At 42.9% G+C, this 17,379-nt stretch overlaps 1 protein-coding gene across 1 annotated transcript in view; it reads right to left on the minus strand.

Moving 5' to 3' along the window:
- The window catches only part of LOC141063214 (tetraspanin-2-like), a 256,297-nt gene that overhangs the window by 225,367 nt on the left and 13,551 nt on the right, over positions 1-17,379 (minus strand). The window lies entirely within an intron of this gene.

Genomic DNA, 17,379 nt, shown 5'->3' on the forward strand with positions numbered 1-17,379 from the left:
GACTTGTTAGAAAGCTCAGCACAACCTTTCTGTGTCTCCCTCTGTCTGTTTTCGCTCCCTTATATCCCTCACCTCACTATGGAGTATAATAGGCTATGTAACATTATACCACAGTCAGATTGCAGTTCATCTTGTCTGTGCGAGACTGATGTAATCTGTTTCTTCAGTATTGATTGATAAGTACTAGAGGCATAGGGAAAAAGGGGAAAGTGTGTGTGTGTGGATGGCGCACTACAGTTCTATTCTGAAGCCACATCTTACAAAACCACACTTCAGCATTTTGATGTATTAGAAAGTCAAAATGCAGAGAGAATGTAAAAGGTTATTCCCAACATTGCAAATTGTCACCTAGCTATAAGACCCCACCATTCTAGGAATGGACCTCTAAAATGCCGCATAAGATTGGAGTGTTGGTTGCGTATGCTCACCACTGCTCCTTTGGATTGGTGCCGGCAATGCATAGCTTTTTACAGCCCATTTGTATTTAGTCTAAGTGATCCTCTGTGATCTGAATACATCAGCAGCAATAGAAAAACTCACAAAATTTGCAGTATTTTATTATTCAGTAATCCAGGTTGCTTAGCTCACAAAGCTTTGCTTAGACTGTATACAATATGGCCCCGATGCATAATTTGCATTTTTTAAGTAGCTTTTCGCTTTTGAATTAGGTTTTTTCACTAATTTTTTTGTGACAAACGCATTCAAACGGCACGTTCGATTTATGGAATCACTCTGGAGGGAGGACTGGAATAAAGTTGCACCAAATTTTATGACTTTTTTAAGTCATGTTTTTTTTTTAAAGCCACATTAACATAAAAATAATTAAAAAAATAACTATAATATAATGGACAACCTTTGATGAATTTGTCGCGAATCAGAGCCGATAATTGAGAAATATTCATGCAGAAAAAATGGTGGAAAAACAATGATGAATCAGCATTAATGGCCCCAATTCATCAAAGTGTTTTCACCGGAAATCTAGAATAAAGAACTTTGAAAAATCACAACATTTTTTGCACAACTCGAGGTTGCTCAAAAATATTGCAACTTTTACCTTTCTCATGCCAGTTTTGCTCCGCTAAAATGGAAAGAGCTGGCGTGGTACAGGGGCAAAAAGGGGGCATGACACCACAGCTTGTCTAATTTATGCCAGAATTCTTATTCAAGTCTTAGACTAAAGACAGGTTTGTGGCAAGGCGCCTCTGACTACAGCAGGATGTGCAATGAATAAAAAATAAAAAACGCCAAAACATAAAATAAGATATAAATGAGGTATCGCTGTAATCGTAGTGACCCGAAGAATAAAGCTGCCATACTAATTTTACCACATGCGGAACGGACAGAAAAAAAATTCCTGAATTGCTGGTTTTTGTTCATTCTGCCTCCACAAAAATCAGAATAGAAAGCGATCAAAAAATGTTATGTACCCGAAAATGGTACCAATAAAAATGTCAACTCTTCCCGCAAAAATCAAGCCTGCACATGACTCTGTCGGCCGGAATATGGAAAAATTATAGCTCATTAAAATTAATTTTTGTTGAAAAAAATATGATTTTTTTTATTTTCACTGCTCTACGTTATAAACTTCTGTGAAGCACTGGGGGGTTCAAAGTGCTCACCACAAATCTAGATAAGTTCCTTGGGGGGTCTAGTTTCCAAAATGGGGTCACTTGTGGGGGGTTTCTACTGTTTAGGCACATCAAGGGCTCTGCAAACGCAACATGACGCCCACAGACCATTCCATCAAAGTCTGCATTCCAAATCGGCGCTCCTTCTCTTCCGAGCTCTGCCGTGCGCCCAAACAGTGGATCCACTCCACATATGGGGTATCAGCGTACTCAGGACAAATTGCACAACAACTTTTGGGGTCCTTTTACCCTTGGGATAATAAAAATTGGGGATGAAAAGATCATTTTTGTGGAAAAAATATGATTTTTTAACTTTGCGGCTCTGCATTATAACCTTCTGTGAAGCACTTGGGGGTTCAAAGTGCTCACCACACATCTAGATAAGTTCCTTGGGGGGTCTAGTTTCCAAAATGGGGTCACTTATGGGGGGTTTCCACTGTTTAGGTATATCAGGGGCTCTCCAAACGCGACATGGCGTCCGATCTCGTTTCCAGCCAATTTGACATTCAAAATCTCAAATGATGCTCCTTCCCTTCTGACCACTGCCGTGTGCCTAAAGATTGGTCTTCCTCCACACATGGGGTATCGGTGTACTCAGGAGAAATTGCACAACAAATATTGTGGTTTATTTTCTCCTGATACCCTTGATAAAATAAAAAAAATTGTGTCTGAAGAAAAATTTTTGGGGAAAAAAGTAAAATGTTCATTTTTTCCTTCCTCATTGCTTCAATTCTTGTGAAGTACCTAAAGGGTTAATAAACTTATTGAATGTGGTTTTGAACACCTTGAGGGGTGCAGTTTTTAGAATGGTGTCTCTTTTGGGTAATTTCTGCCATATAGACCCCTCAAAGTGACTTCCAATGTGAGGTGGTCCCTAAAAAAATGGTTTTGTAAATTTTGTTGTAAAAATTAGAAATCGCTGGTCAACTTTTAACCCTTATAACTTCCTAACAAAAAAAAAAAAATTTGGTTCCATAATTGTGCTGATGTAAAGTAGACATGTGGAAAATATTATTTAGTAACTATTTTTTGTGATACATCTCTCTGATTTAAGGGCATGAAAATTAAAAGTTTGAAAATTGCTAAATCTTAAACATTTTCGCCATATTTCCATTTTTTTCATAAATAAACACAAGTCATATCGAAGAAATTTTACCACTAATATGAAGTACAATATGTCACGAATAAACAATGTCAGAATCAGCGGGATCCGTTGAAGCGTTCCAGAGTTATAAGCAGATAAAGTGACAGTGGTCCGATTTCAAAATTTAGGCCTGTTCCTTAACCTACAAAATGGCGTGGTCGTTAAGGGGTTAAAACTTGCACTGTTCATGTGTATAAAAAAAAATGTAACTTTAATGTATGCTTTCTTCTTGCAGCATTGCAAGATACAAAACTTTATTTTTCTTCCAATGTAACCGTGTAAGGGCTTTTTTTTTTTGCAGGATAAGTACAGTAAAATTTTTGGGCAGAACTATTTTGGGGTAGATTTAAACTATTGGATTAACTGTACTATTTTTTGAAAGAGGGGAATATTTCTGTTGCCTTTTGCATTTTTTGCATCAATAATTCAATGCTATGTTTCTTAGCATTGACAAAATAAGACCACATTTCGTAGAAAATAAAGTATTATTTTTTCACTGTGCACATCTTGAATAATGTTTAAAAACATTTGTTTAGCTGTTCATTTAGTTCCATTAAAGTGATCTTCTGATCAAGGATACAATGCTTTGGTAAATTTAGGATACCAAAACATTATTGCATGTCAGCAAGGATCTGACAGGCAATTCATTATGCCATCTTCACACGTCTGTATAAAAAAGGAATGTGGAAAACCGATACCAGCGTCAGTGTTTCTATCAGTGTTTCTATCAGTGTATCATCCGTCCGCCCGTTTTTACCATCAGTGTGTCGTCAGCGTTTTTCCAAAATGGAGAAAGAAAGAAAATCCAAAATGTTTCTCCTATACAATATTGCAATGTTAAACACGGACAGTACACTCCTGCCATCCGTGTGCTATACGTGTTTTTCACAGACCCATAGACTTGTATTGGCCCTTGCGATCCTTACTGCCAAGAAAAAATGAACATGTCTGTGTGTTTTGCACAGATACATCGTCCATGTAAAAACATGAACATGTGGATAGCAGTATGTATGTGTGGTATCCATGAAAAAATGGATACTACAAGTACTAGAAACACAAACGTGTGAAGGAGGCCTTAGTCTGTACCTTAGACAGATAACAATGGAAGCACTAGAAGTTTCCGTAATCTGTGTGAACACCAAGATGTAATTGAACATCTTGGTGGTTTAATCCCTTCATGACATGTACAGTGCCACACGTGGTGCGTTCCCACAAAGCGCTCATGTACGGCGTGATGATCATGTGGGCTCACAACCCAACACCGGTGCGATCATCAGCAGGTGTCAGCGCTATATGATAGCCGATGCCTTGCGGCAAAGAAAGGTGGCGGCTGGGTCACCCAGGTACGGTGGCCTGTAAGTTCATCTTGTCCTGAAAAAAAAAACAAGCTGCCATACAGCTCCATAAATGGAAAAATAAAAAAGCTATAGCTTTCAGAATATAGCAATTCAAAAACATTTTTTTCTATAAAGTTGTATTTATTGTGTAAAAGTGTCTATAAACGTGGTATAAATGTTATCGTACTGATCTGAAGAATACATCTGTATATTCACTTTTACCACACGGTGAACAGAATTAAAAGAAAAATTCCTGGATTGCTGGATTTTACTCTTTCTGCCACTCAAAAATTGAAATAGAAAGCGATCAAAAATTGTCATGTTCGGATCAATACTGTGATCTTTGGGAGACAGAATAAACAAATCAATAGCAGGTAACAAATTGGTTTTAGTTATTTTTACATCGTTCCTTGTGCGATATAAATGATTAGATCACTTTACTTTTGGGGTTGCTGCGATTACAGCGATACCAGATTTAGCATCGCCATATCTTGAAAGCTATAATTTTTCTAGATTTCTGTTGTCAGTCACATGAGGGCTTGTTTTTTGCAGGACAAGTTGACGTTTTTATTGTTACCATTTGCAGGCACCAAAATTTGTCCCACAATTTCTGCTGAATGTAAAAATACTCCATAAGTGGCTGTAAAGAACTGCATAGCCACACGGCGAGACTGGAGGACAGAGCTCTATTTGCCTCTTGGAGCACATATTTTCCTAGAATAGTTTGCAGACTCTATATATTGAGAACCTAAATGCTAGAAGAGTAGAATCTCCCCTCAAGTGACCCCGTTTTGGAAATTATATCCCTTTGGGAATTTATTTACAGGTGTAGTGACTATTTTGACGCCATGTGTATTTTCCAGAAACAGGCAGCAATGGATGTTGCTGAGTGGAAATTGCAAATTGCCATTGTAGTGACCAGTACCCTGTAGGGACCAGTACACTGCAGTCACTAGTACATTATGCCCAGCTCATGCTTCTGGAGACACGCACCTGTAACTTAGGCAGGCTCTCATTGCTACAGAAATGCCAAACATGTGGGCGCTATACAGGGGCGTAACTAGAACTCATTGGGCCCCATAGCAAACTTTTAAACGGGGCCCCCTCAAAGACACACACCCTTCAAGACACACCCCCTTCAAGACATACCCCCTTCAAGGGCTCAGGGAAGGGGCGGGACTGAACTGAAGCAATACACTGGCTGCAGGCAGGGAGGTGGGCCCAATATGTGCTTCGCTCTGCACAGCAGGCACAGAAATGCAACGCAGGCTGCGAAATAATAGTGTACATTTTTTCCACCAGGGCCCCGGATCCCCTACACACACCGGGCCGGCGGGCCCCCAAGACAGCGTTGGCCACAGCACCCGCTGGAGCGCCGCAGTAATGTACTTAATTGCACTCAGGGCTGCCACTAGGAATTTCGGGGCCCCATACTGGTAAAATTTTCAGGGCCCCCTTGAGACTCCACCCAGGCTCCACCCCTGCCTCATCTCCACCCCTCGAACTGTCCAAAGCCCCACCGCTCTCTCTTGGAAAAACTCCACTTCTCACCAATCACAAATTAACAGTTCCCATCACCAGATCACACATATAGCTGGCAGCTTTTGTTTTGGCCAAAAGATGTTTTAAGCCGCCACCATAACACGGTAGACTCTTTTGGCTGAGTCCTACTCTACTGTAACCTATAAATATTTGTTAAAATATGTGATACAATTTAGGTTTTTTTTATTTTTCAATTTTTAAAATGACCAATAATATCACATACAAGGGAAAAATACCAGCGCACCATGTCCAGACTACATTGTGACCTATAATACCACATACAAGGAACAAATACCGCCAGACCATGACCAAACCACATATTACCACCACAGTGACCGAATAATATCACATACAAGGAACACCACCGCACCATGACCAGACCATATATTACCACCACAGTGACTGAATACTACAATACTGATCAGTAATAAAAAAAAACGATACTATCGCCATAAGTGCCATTATTCACAGGAGATCTGTACTTAGTATGCAGTGTCTGTGTACAGGTAATACAGTGATCAATGACATTATACACAGGGCCTCTATATAGTGTATAGTGTCAGTGTACAGGTAACACACTAAAGGTACTGTCACACTAAGCGATATCGCTAGCAATATCGCTATAACTTGTGCCGTTATAGCGATATTGCTAGCGATATCGCTGTGTGTGATACTTACCTACAACCCGCTCCCCCGCTGGTTATCGCTGATCGCGCGAGAACGTCCAGCACTGTTTCTCGTCGTCCGCTTCCTGCGGCGCTTTCTGTGGAGAGACGAGCGACGAGTGTGGAGCCAGGCGGGAGGACGCAGGATCGCCTAGTATGACAGGTAAGTAGCGACCCCCGTCCCCAGCGATGTCGCGGGTGAGATCTGCCTGTGTGGCAGCTCACTAGCGACCACTTAGCGATGTACCAGCGATCCTGACCGCGTCATATCGCTGGTACATCGCTAAGTGTGACAGTACCTTAACTCACCAGTGACGTCTCTAGGTGAAGTCCTTAATCTTTGTTTTTCATCTTTCATCCAGCACAGATCGCCATCACGTCTTCCAGCCAGGGCTCGTCTCTGCAGGAAATAACACATTACTTATTTTTCCCAACTTCTACATTACATCACTTGAAGAAAAAAAGGCGACATAGTGTCACTCTACACAGTAACAGGACCGCCCCCCCCAATTAAAACAGTATACTCAAAAAATAAAATAAATACATCACTGCAGTAATAATATCCCTTAATTAGACCCTGTGGTAATAATATCCCCCATCCTGACCCCCGAGTGTCTCATTCCTGGCTTCAGCCCATTCTCCCATCCAGCCCTCATAAGTATCCATTCTGCCCCACATGATCTCCCCATCCTGCCCCATCTGTCTCCACCGTATCCATCCTGCCCCATGATCCTGCACGATCTGTCTCCAACCCTGCCCCATCTGTCTCCAATCCTGCCCCCTGTGTCTCCAATCATGCCCTGTATCTCATTGTGCCCCTTCCTGTGTCTCACTGTCACATTCTGCCCCCGTGCCTCACATTCTGCCCCTCCTGTGTCTCACTGTCACATTCTGCCCCCGTGTCCATTCAGTCCCCTCCTGTGTCTCACCGTCACATTCTGCCCCTATCATGTCCAGCATTGTGCCCCATCGTGTCCAGCATTCTGTCCCCATCGTCTCCAGCAATCTTCCCCATCGTGTCCAGCAATCTGCCCCATCGTGCCCAGCAATCTGCCCCATCGTGCCCAGCATTCTGCCCCAATCATGACCAGCAATCTTCCCCATCGTGTCCAGCAATCTGCCCCATCGTGCCCAGCAATCTGCCCCATCGTGACCAGCATTCTGCCCCAATCATGACCAGCAATCTGCCCCATCGTGTCCAGCAATCTGCCCCATCGTGCCCAGCAATCTGCCCCATCGTGCCCAGCAATCTGCCCCATTGTGCCCAGCAATCTGCCCCATTGTGCCCAGCATTCTGCCCCCATCATGACCAGCAATCTGCCCCATCGTGTCCAGCAATCTGCCCCATCATGCCCAGCATTCTGCCCCATCGTGCCCAGCATTCTGCCCCATCGTGCCCAGCATTCTGCCCCCATCATGCCCAGCAATCTGCCCCATCATGTCCAGCATTCTGCCCCCATCATGACCAGCAATCTGCCCCATCGTGCCCAGCATTCTGCCCCCATCATGACCAGCAATCTGCCCCATCGTGCCCAGCATTCTGCCCCAAACACGGCCAGCAATCTGCCCCATCGTGTCCAGCAATCTGCCCCATCGTGTCCAACAATCTGCCCCATAGTGCCCAGCATTCTGCCCCATCATGACCAGCAATCTGCCCCATCGTGTCCAGCATTCTGCCCCCATCATGACCAGCAATCTGCCCCATCGTGTCCAGCAATCTGCCCCATCGTGCCCAGCATTCTGCCCCAATCACGGCCAGCAATCTGCCCCATAGTGCCCAGCATTCTGCCCCATCATGACCAGCAATCTGCCCCATTGTGTCCAGCATTCTGCCCCCATCATGACCAGCAATCTGCCCCATCGTGTCCAGCAATCTGCCCCATCGTGCCCAGCATTCTGCCCCAATCACGGCCAGCAATCTGCCCCATCGTGTCCAGCACTCTGCCCCATAGTGCCCAGCATTCTGTCCCATCGTGCCCAGCATTCTGCCCCAATCACGGCCAGCAATCTGCCCCATCGTGTCCAGCAATCTGCCCCATCGTGCCCAGCATTCTGCCCCAATCACGGCCAGCAATCTGCCCCATCGTGCCCAGCATTCTGCCCCCATCATGACCAGCAATCTGCCCCATCGTGCCCAGCAATCTGCCCCATCGTGCCCAGCATTCTGCCCCCATCATGACCAGCAATCTGCCCCATCGTGCCCAGCATTCTGCACCCATCATGACCAGCAATTTGCCCCATTGTGTCCAGCAATCTGCCCCATCGTGACCAGCATTCTGCCCCATCGTGACCAGCAATCTGCCCCATCGTGACCAGCAATCTGCCACATCGTGTCCAGCAATCTGCCACATCGTGTCCAGCAATCTGCCCCATCGTACCCAGCATTCTGCCCCATCATGACCAGCAATCTGCCCCATCGTGCCCAGCATTCTGCCCCATGTCCAGCATTCTGGCCCAGGCCCCCAGCATTCTGCCCCCATCTCACAGTCTGCCCCAGGCCCCCCCGGATCGCTGCTCTAAAAAAAAAAAAAAATTTCTTGTTACCTGGCCGTCCCTCTCCCAGTCCCACGTGGCACACACTGACCAAATGAGGAAGTGGAGCAGAGCAGTGTGTGACGTCAGGTGAGGTCGGTGCTGTGGCTGGACCATTGTGCAGGGGGGATTGCAAAGCTGGCTGGACCATGGTGCGGGGTGGGGGCCAGGGGGCCCGGCAGGCGCTGGGTATTCATTGAAAATAAAGCTGCAGAGCAGACGCCTGAATAAAATGTAGGGGGGCCCTAGCGCGGACCAGGCTGCCAGCGTGGTCGGGAGCTGGGGATCCGGGCCCCTATATGGGCCGGGCCCCAAAGCAACCATTTCGGCTGCTACCCCGGTAGTTACGCCCCTGGCGCTATACTATGTCGTTTAGGTACACTGTGGGACTCAGAATGGAGCGGTGCACTTGTATTTGCGAGCAAAGAATTTGCTGAATTTCTTTTGGCGGGTAAGAAGCCATTTTGCTTTTCCATGGCCTCTGTACTACCAATAATGTGGAAGCCCCCTATATTTCCGTTAACAGATGACTGATCTGAGCGGGGACTTGCTTATTTTGTTGATTGAGTTGTAGCTTTTCTTGGGAACATTTTATATACAGTAAGGTTTGGGATCACAGTCATCTGGCGCTCTACGATGAGCACTTCCTTTGGGGTTTCCATCTAAATCTCTGAGTGATGTGATTCAGATGAAACCCCCGAGGGATCCATTCACTATAATGAGGCAGCAGAGTTATTCTGGACTCCATCTGGCCTCTGCTCAGTGTTGTCCCTTCTTTTCAGAAGTGCAGAAAACTGTGGTCGACGGCACTTTTATGCAATACTAAAAAGACGGACACCGCCGGATCACAGGTCAGATGGCGTCCACAGCTCCTCCATCTGCCTCATTATAGGGAATCTTCCGCCAGAGGTTCCGTAAGAATCAGGTATTTCAGAGATTTACGCGGAAACCCTGGTGTAAGCGCTCAGTGCAGAACGCATGGTAAATACTGCGATCTTTGGGAGGCAGAATGAAAAAATCAACAGCAGGCGAATAATTGGTTTTATTTAATTATTACGCCGTTCCTTGGGTGGTATAAGTTATTAGACAACTTTATTCTTTGGGTCGGTGACGATTACAGCAACACCAGAATTATATTGGGTTTTTATGTTTGGCTGCTGTCACACTAAAAGACGCTTTTTATAGCAAAAACCATAACCATATTTAGATTGCTATAATTTTTCCATATTTCGGCTGATAGAGTCATGTGAGGTCTTGTTTTTGCTGGACGAATTGACATTTTTATTGGTACCATTTTCAGGCACATGATTTTTAATCACTTTCTATTCCAATTTTTGGAAGACAGAATGAACAAAAAGAATTAACAAAAAGCAGCAATTCAGGAATTGTTTTTTGAGGTATTTTTTAATATCGTTCCACGTGTGGTAAAATTGGTAAGACAGCTTTATTCTTCGGGTCAGTACGATTACAGCGATAACTCCTTTACTTTTTTTTATGCTTTGACGTTTTTACACAATAAAAACTAATTATTTTTGCAATTATTCAGAGAGCTATAACTTTTTTTATTTTTCCACTGATGGAGCTGTATGGCGTCTCGTTTTTTTGAGGGACAAGATGATGTTTTCAGAGATACCATTTTTATTTACATTCCTCTTTTTTATATGTTGCTGGGCAGCATGATGATAAAGCATAGTCTTTTTCCTTGTTTTTTATTTTATTTATTCTTTACGATTTTCAATGAAGGGGTTAAAGGGAACCTGTCACCTTTTTTTGGCCTACCAGCTAAAAATATCAGTTAATTGAGTGTCAGCTATGCGTTCCACATCTACTTCTTAAACCCCCTGACTCCCCATGTATGACCCATAAAAACCTTTTTTTTATAGCAATAAAAAAGGTTTTTATGGATGATACATGGGGAGTCATGCGGTTTCAGAAGTAGATGTGGAACGCATAGCTGACACTCAATAAACTGATATTTTTAGCCGATAGGCCAAAAAAGAGGTGACAGGTTCCCTTTAACCAGTGAGACAGTTTTATACGTCGGGTCGTTCTGGATGCAGAGATGCTAAATAGGTGTACTTGTATGGTTATTTTTGTTTTTACATAAATAAATGTATTTATTTATTGGGTTAATATTTTTAAATTGTTTTTGTTCTTTATTTTGTGATTTTTTTTAATACTTTTACAATTTTTAATAACTTTGTTTTTCTCTCTTTTTTTTTTTTTACATTGTCTCAGGATGGGACATCAACTTTCCCTGCCTTGATCACTGATCCAATAATCTGCAATGCTTTTACTCGGTGGTCACATGGTTGCCTTATGTTTGCTGGCATAGCAGAGCTGCTGGGACCTAACAGACGTACGCCAACTTTGCCAACGTAATTTTTCAGTGAACTGTTCTCTCCTTTAGGGCTACTATGGACACCCAAATTACACTGGAAATAAATTATCAATAAATAAAAATAATGTCCATGATCCCCAAAGATCTTTGCGGTCTTAGGGGACAAATTATGTAGTAAAATAAGCACATAAAAATCATCCGCAAAAATACTACAAAGTATACATGTATTAAAAACACACATGTGACATGCACAAATACATTAGATAGGGACTGCTTCGATAGGGGTTACCTTGACGTGGTGGAGCAGCTTGGTGTACATTTTTTTGCGCAAAGAAACGTATCGACTAAATACCCTGTATTTGTTATCCAGCACTTGCTGGTTACTGCCATTTTTTATTGCAGAGTATTTTTGCAAATCTGTCATTCTGTGTTTTCTTGTATCTCAGTTAGTGGGTGGTGTGAGCATTGTCTGATCGACGTGCTCACATTTGTGCATGTCACATGTGTGTTTTTAATCCGTTTTTTTTCCTTGCTTAGCATGGAGACCCCACCCCTCTCTTGTGTGACGTGCACATAAGAGCTGTCTCAGACCACAAGCCCATACTAGGGAGCGGCCTGTCTGAATCCTGTTCATATCAGACACTGTTCACATGTTCAGGTTTTTAATACATTAGATAGGGACTGCTTCGATAGGGGTTACCTTGACGTGGTGGAGCAGCTTGGTGTACATTTTTTTGCGCAAAGAAACGTATCGATTAAATGCCCTGTATTTGTTATCCAGCACTTGCTGATTACTGCCATTTTTTATTGCAGAGTATTTTTGCAAATCTGTCATTCTGTGTTTTCTTGTATCAAAGTATACATGTAACAAGAAAAACAAAAATCCTACATACAGTATATTAGATATCCACATGACCACAAAAACCCGTGAAATTCAGTCAACGGGTTATTTGGTGTGAAAGGTAAAGAGTAAAAAAAAAACTAATACAATTGGTCCCTCATAAATTAAAGGCTCATACAGCCACATCAGTAAAGAGAGGAGAGGCAAAATCAGACCTGGGCAAAGTGTGGCACAGCCGTGGTGCTGGAAACCTGAGGTCCGCCGGCCGCAACTTGTCCGCCCGCTCGCTTGCTGTCTCCCGCAGTCAGCATTGGTAGAAGAGGGACCTCTTGACTACTACCTCCACCAATCAGCGTGTGAAACAGCTGACACGATGACATAATTTTATTGTGTAAGCTGTGTACTGCCAGAGAGTCAGTGCTCCAGAGGCAGAGACAGAAGCAGAGCGCCTGGGAACGGGAAATTGTCTGTTCAATATCTAATTCAGGACCAGACCACCTCCCCTTGATCTTGACCTGGCACATTTTCATTATTTTAACATTCATGTGCTTTTAATGGATCTAAATTTGATATTTATCTTTACATTATATTTTTTTATTTTTGTGTATATATTGCAATAAAAATAGGGTATATGTCATTTTTTTTTGTTTCTGACCACAAAAGAAACCTTTTAAACTGTATTTTTCTTCCGTAGAGATTAAAAGACCTTTTGAAGGCATTATAACATGTTAATAATTTATTTGATTGCTAATATATCTGCCCCATAACCCAAATGCAAATGAATGGAGGTGGCATGTGCAGTAACTGGCCATGGGCACTATACAGTAGATGGAGCTAGGCCATGCAGCTCCATAACTGAGCAGTTCCAGCTGCCACCGACACCAAGAACAGTTGATAGGTGGGGGGGGGTTTGCACCCCTACAGAACAGACATTGATGACCTATCCAATAGAAAGTGGGGGGCGGAGGCAGCAGGAGTCGGGCAATACTGCAGACTCTGGGCTGCGAATCCAAGACTGGTATGATGGGATGTTCGGCAGTGCAGGATCTCTGCTGACATTTTGTGAAAGTCGTAGCCTCCGCACTTCCATGGTTATAATGCAGTGAACTCTGGAAAAATGGGCGCTGGAGGTCCCGACTCCCGAGATCGAAAACTGCGCATGCCCGCCTCCGGCTGCCATTTTCCCCATAGTCAACCAGATTGAAACCATGGAAGCGCAGGGGCTAAGGGCTTTCACAAAATGTCGGTGGAGCCCTAGCACCGCCGAACAACCCCTTCTACCAGCCGGGATGGGACTCGCAGCATCAACCCATAGTGTTGCACCGCCAAACAACTCCTGTGAACCCGCTCCACCACCACTGCCACCCCCCGCCAGTAAGCTGAATTTTGAACTATAAGACGGACCCCATTTGACGCATTACGTTTTTTCCCCTATTTTCCTCCTGAAAATTTGGGGTGCGTCTTATGGTCAGGTGCATTTATAGTCAGAAAAATACGGTACTCTTCGTGGGAACGTGGCTAAAGGGACAATCTTTATTTTTTTTTATAGGAACTACAAGTGCTTCTGACAAAATTATAATCTCATCAAAAAGTTAATTTATTTCAGTTATTCAATACAAAAAGTGTGTCTCATATACAGGAGCATCTCACAAAATTAGAATATCAAAAAGTTATTTAAGCTGGTACCTTTTTAAATGCTTAGGAAGCCTTTGTGTCATGTGCCCCGTCCTGAGTGACACGACCAGCAGGCCGGTAACTGATACAACAGGACGCGGCACGTGTAATTGTCCTATGTGACGCGGCCCGCAGGCCGGTAAATAATACAATAAGACAAGGGAAAAGGGAAAACCTGGGTAACAATAACAATGGTGGCCCTGCGATAGGGAATGGGGAAGTGGAGACCTCCTGCACTCCCCTGAGTCAGTGTCTCTACACTCCTAACGTTCCCTAGGCCGGTTCCGCACCGGGCGCCGAACAGGATACCTAATATCCCTAGCTCGCCCTGCACCTAATCCCTCACTAGGGAAATGGTCGGTGCGGAAACTAATCCCACCACTGCACTAAACACACATAAGGAAAAATGACAAAACAGGGGAACACCACTTAGCTTTGCTCTGTTGTTTACGCTCCCAGCAACAGAGCCCACCACCTGACGGCATCTTTTCCTCCGACCGGATCCAACACCATAGTGCAACCTTGGAGGAAAAAGAGTCCACCACCTGCATGCAGCTGTCCAGCAAATGAGTCCAGCTTTTCTGCCAAAGAGTCCAACATTTTGAGTCCAGCTTTCCGCAACCGAGTCCAGCATTCTGAGTGCAGCTCTACACCATGGCTGCCACTCCATCAAGCAATGCCAGCCCTTCTTGCAGACACCATAGCTGCTACTCCAGCACTCTGACTGGGCTGCCAGTGACTCTCAGCTCCATTCTTTACCCAGGCTTGCTTGCAAATGAGGAACTTATCACCAACCGTGATTAACACACCTGATACTCTTTTATAGAGCAATCACACCTGTTACATAATTACATGCACAAACAAAAGTAACCAAAGTGCAATGACCCTAATGGCCACCGGGGGGAAAACTACAACTGAAATCACCACAGTGCAATGACGCCTAATGGCCACCGGGGGCAAAACTTCCTTTGGCACACAGCCAAAGGGAAAAAAAAGGTTACTTTGTGCATATAATCTGTCAGATCCAACTTTGTAGGTGTTTCTAATTTATTGAGATAATGACTTTTGGGTTTTCATTGGCTGTAAGCCGTAATCATCAACATTAACAGAAATAAAAACTTGAGCTAGATCACTCTGTTTGTAATGACTCTATCTAATATACAGTATGAGTTTCACTTTTTGTATTGAAGAACTGAAATAAATTAACTTTTTGATGATATTCTAATTTTGGGAGAAGCACCTGTATATCAAGGCTATGGGCTTAGTTTAATGTGTTAGCTGGAGCTGACAGATTCCCTTTAAGAACAGGCAAGAATAAATACAATTTGAGGCTATGTGCCCACGTTGCGTGTTAAAACGCACACTAAAAACCGGACTCCTTCCCAGAAATCGCGCGTTTTTTTCCGCGCGATTTCACCGCGATTCTGTTCGCGATTTTGCGACGATTTTCTCAAGCACTTTCTAAGCGATTTGAAGCATCGCTTGGAAAGTGATTGACAGGTTGGTCACACTCGTCAAACATAGTGTGACCAGCTTTTTACTATTGAGGCCGCCTATGCGGCCTCAATAGTAAAAGATAAAATGTTAAAAATGATAAAGAATAAAAAACCGGGGTATATTTACCTTCCGACGTCCCGCGCTGCCATCCCGGGCCACAGCGTTCCCAGCGATGCCTTGCAAGACCTGTGATCAGCGTCGGACTGGCCCACCGGAGAACCGGTGGATTCTCCGGTGGGCCCTGGCATCTGGTGGGCCCTGGCAGCTGCTGGCATACAGGGCCAGCAGTTGCCTAGGGCCCCCGCTGCTCCAGGGGCCCCCAGCCAGTGGTGTGTCGCACACCATGCAGCTGCTATGGGGGCCCCTGCCAGCGGAGCAGCAGCGGGTGTCAGGAGGCAGGAGCCCCTGTCCCCGCTGCTAAAGAGAAATGAATATTCACTGCGAAGCAGTGAATATCATTTCAGGTCTCCACACCCCCAGAGGCCCCGCCCCCAGCCCAGTAAGCTGCTCTGCATCAGGGCCGGCGCCGCCCTCAGTCCTCTCTGCTCCTGACTCACAGCCAGTGCGCGATGACGTCACTACATCGCGCACCCGCTGTGTGTCTGGCAGAGGGGGCAGCTCCTGACACTGAAGCCGGGATCAGCGTGGGAGCGAGGAGGAGAGGTGAGTATTGTGTTTTGTTTTTTTTTTATATCTCTCGCTCTCTCTGTCTCTCTCTCTATATCTCTCTCTCTCTCTTATATCTATCTTTCTATCTCTATTATCTATATCTATCTATATCTATCGCTCTATCTTTATATCTATCTTTCTATCTCTACATCTATCTCTATCTCTATATCTTTCTATATATATCTCTATATCTATCTATTATGTCTATCTATCTCTATATCTATCTATCTTACTCTATCTATCTCTATATCTATTATCTCTATATTTATTATCTATCTAGCTACCATCTATATCTATCTATCTTTATCTATATATATCTCTATCTAATATCTATATCTATCTATCTCTATAACTATCTATTTATCTATCCGTTATCTATCTCTATATCTTTTCTCTGTATCTATCTATCTATCTCTATCTCTCGCTATCTATCGCTCTATCTCTATATCTCTCTATATCTATATCTATATATCTATCTCTATCTATCTCTATATCTATATCTATTTCTCTCTATATCTATCTCTATCTATCTCTATATCTATATCTATTTCTCTCTATATCTATCTCTATATCTCTCTCTATAGCTATCTATCTATATATCTCTATCTATCTCTATATCTATTTCTCTGTATATCTATCTATCGCTCTATCTCTATATCTATCTTTCTATCTCTATATCTATATATCTATCTATCTTTCTCTATCTATTTATCTCTATATCTTTTCTCTGTATCTAGCTCTCTCTATATCTATATCTATCTATCTCTATATATATATATCTATTATCTCTATATCTATATCTATTTCTCTCTATATCTCTCTCTATATCTATCTATCTATTTATCTCTATCTCTATATCTATCTCTCTGTATATCTATCTATCTTTCTCTATCTATCTATCTATTTATCTCTATCTATTATCTATATCTATCGCTCTATCTCTATATCTATCTGTTATCTCTATATTTATTATCTATCTATCTCTATCTATTATCTATATCTATCTCTCTATCTATTTATCGATCTCTGTATCTATCTCTCTCTATATCTATCTCTCTATCTACCGCTCTCTCTATCTCTATCTATCTTTATATCTATATCTATCTATCTCTATATCTATCTATTATCTCTATATCTATCTACATATCTATCTCTATATCTATATCTGTTTCTCTCTATATCTATCTCTATATCTCTCTCTCTATAGCTATCTATATATTATCTCTATATTTATCTATCTATATATTATCTCTATATCTATCTATCTCTATATCTATATCCATATCTATCTATCTCTATATCTATCTTTCTATCTAACACTATATCTCTATATCTATCTCTATATCTCATTATCTATCTATCTCTATCTCTCTCTCTTTATCTATCTATCTATTGATCTATCCATCTATCTCTATATCTATCTCTATATCTATCTATTATATCTATCTATTATCTCTATTATCTATATCTATCTAGCTATCTCTATCTATCTCTATATCTATCTATCTC

The sequence above is a fragment of the Dendrobates tinctorius genome, unplaced genomic scaffold (genome assembly GCF_039654945.1).
Source record: "Dendrobates tinctorius isolate UK_male_01 unplaced genomic scaffold, ASM3965494v1 ptg000246l, whole genome shotgun sequence".
Classification (NCBI taxonomy): Eukaryota; Metazoa; Chordata; class Amphibia; order Anura; family Dendrobatidae; genus Dendrobates; species Dendrobates tinctorius.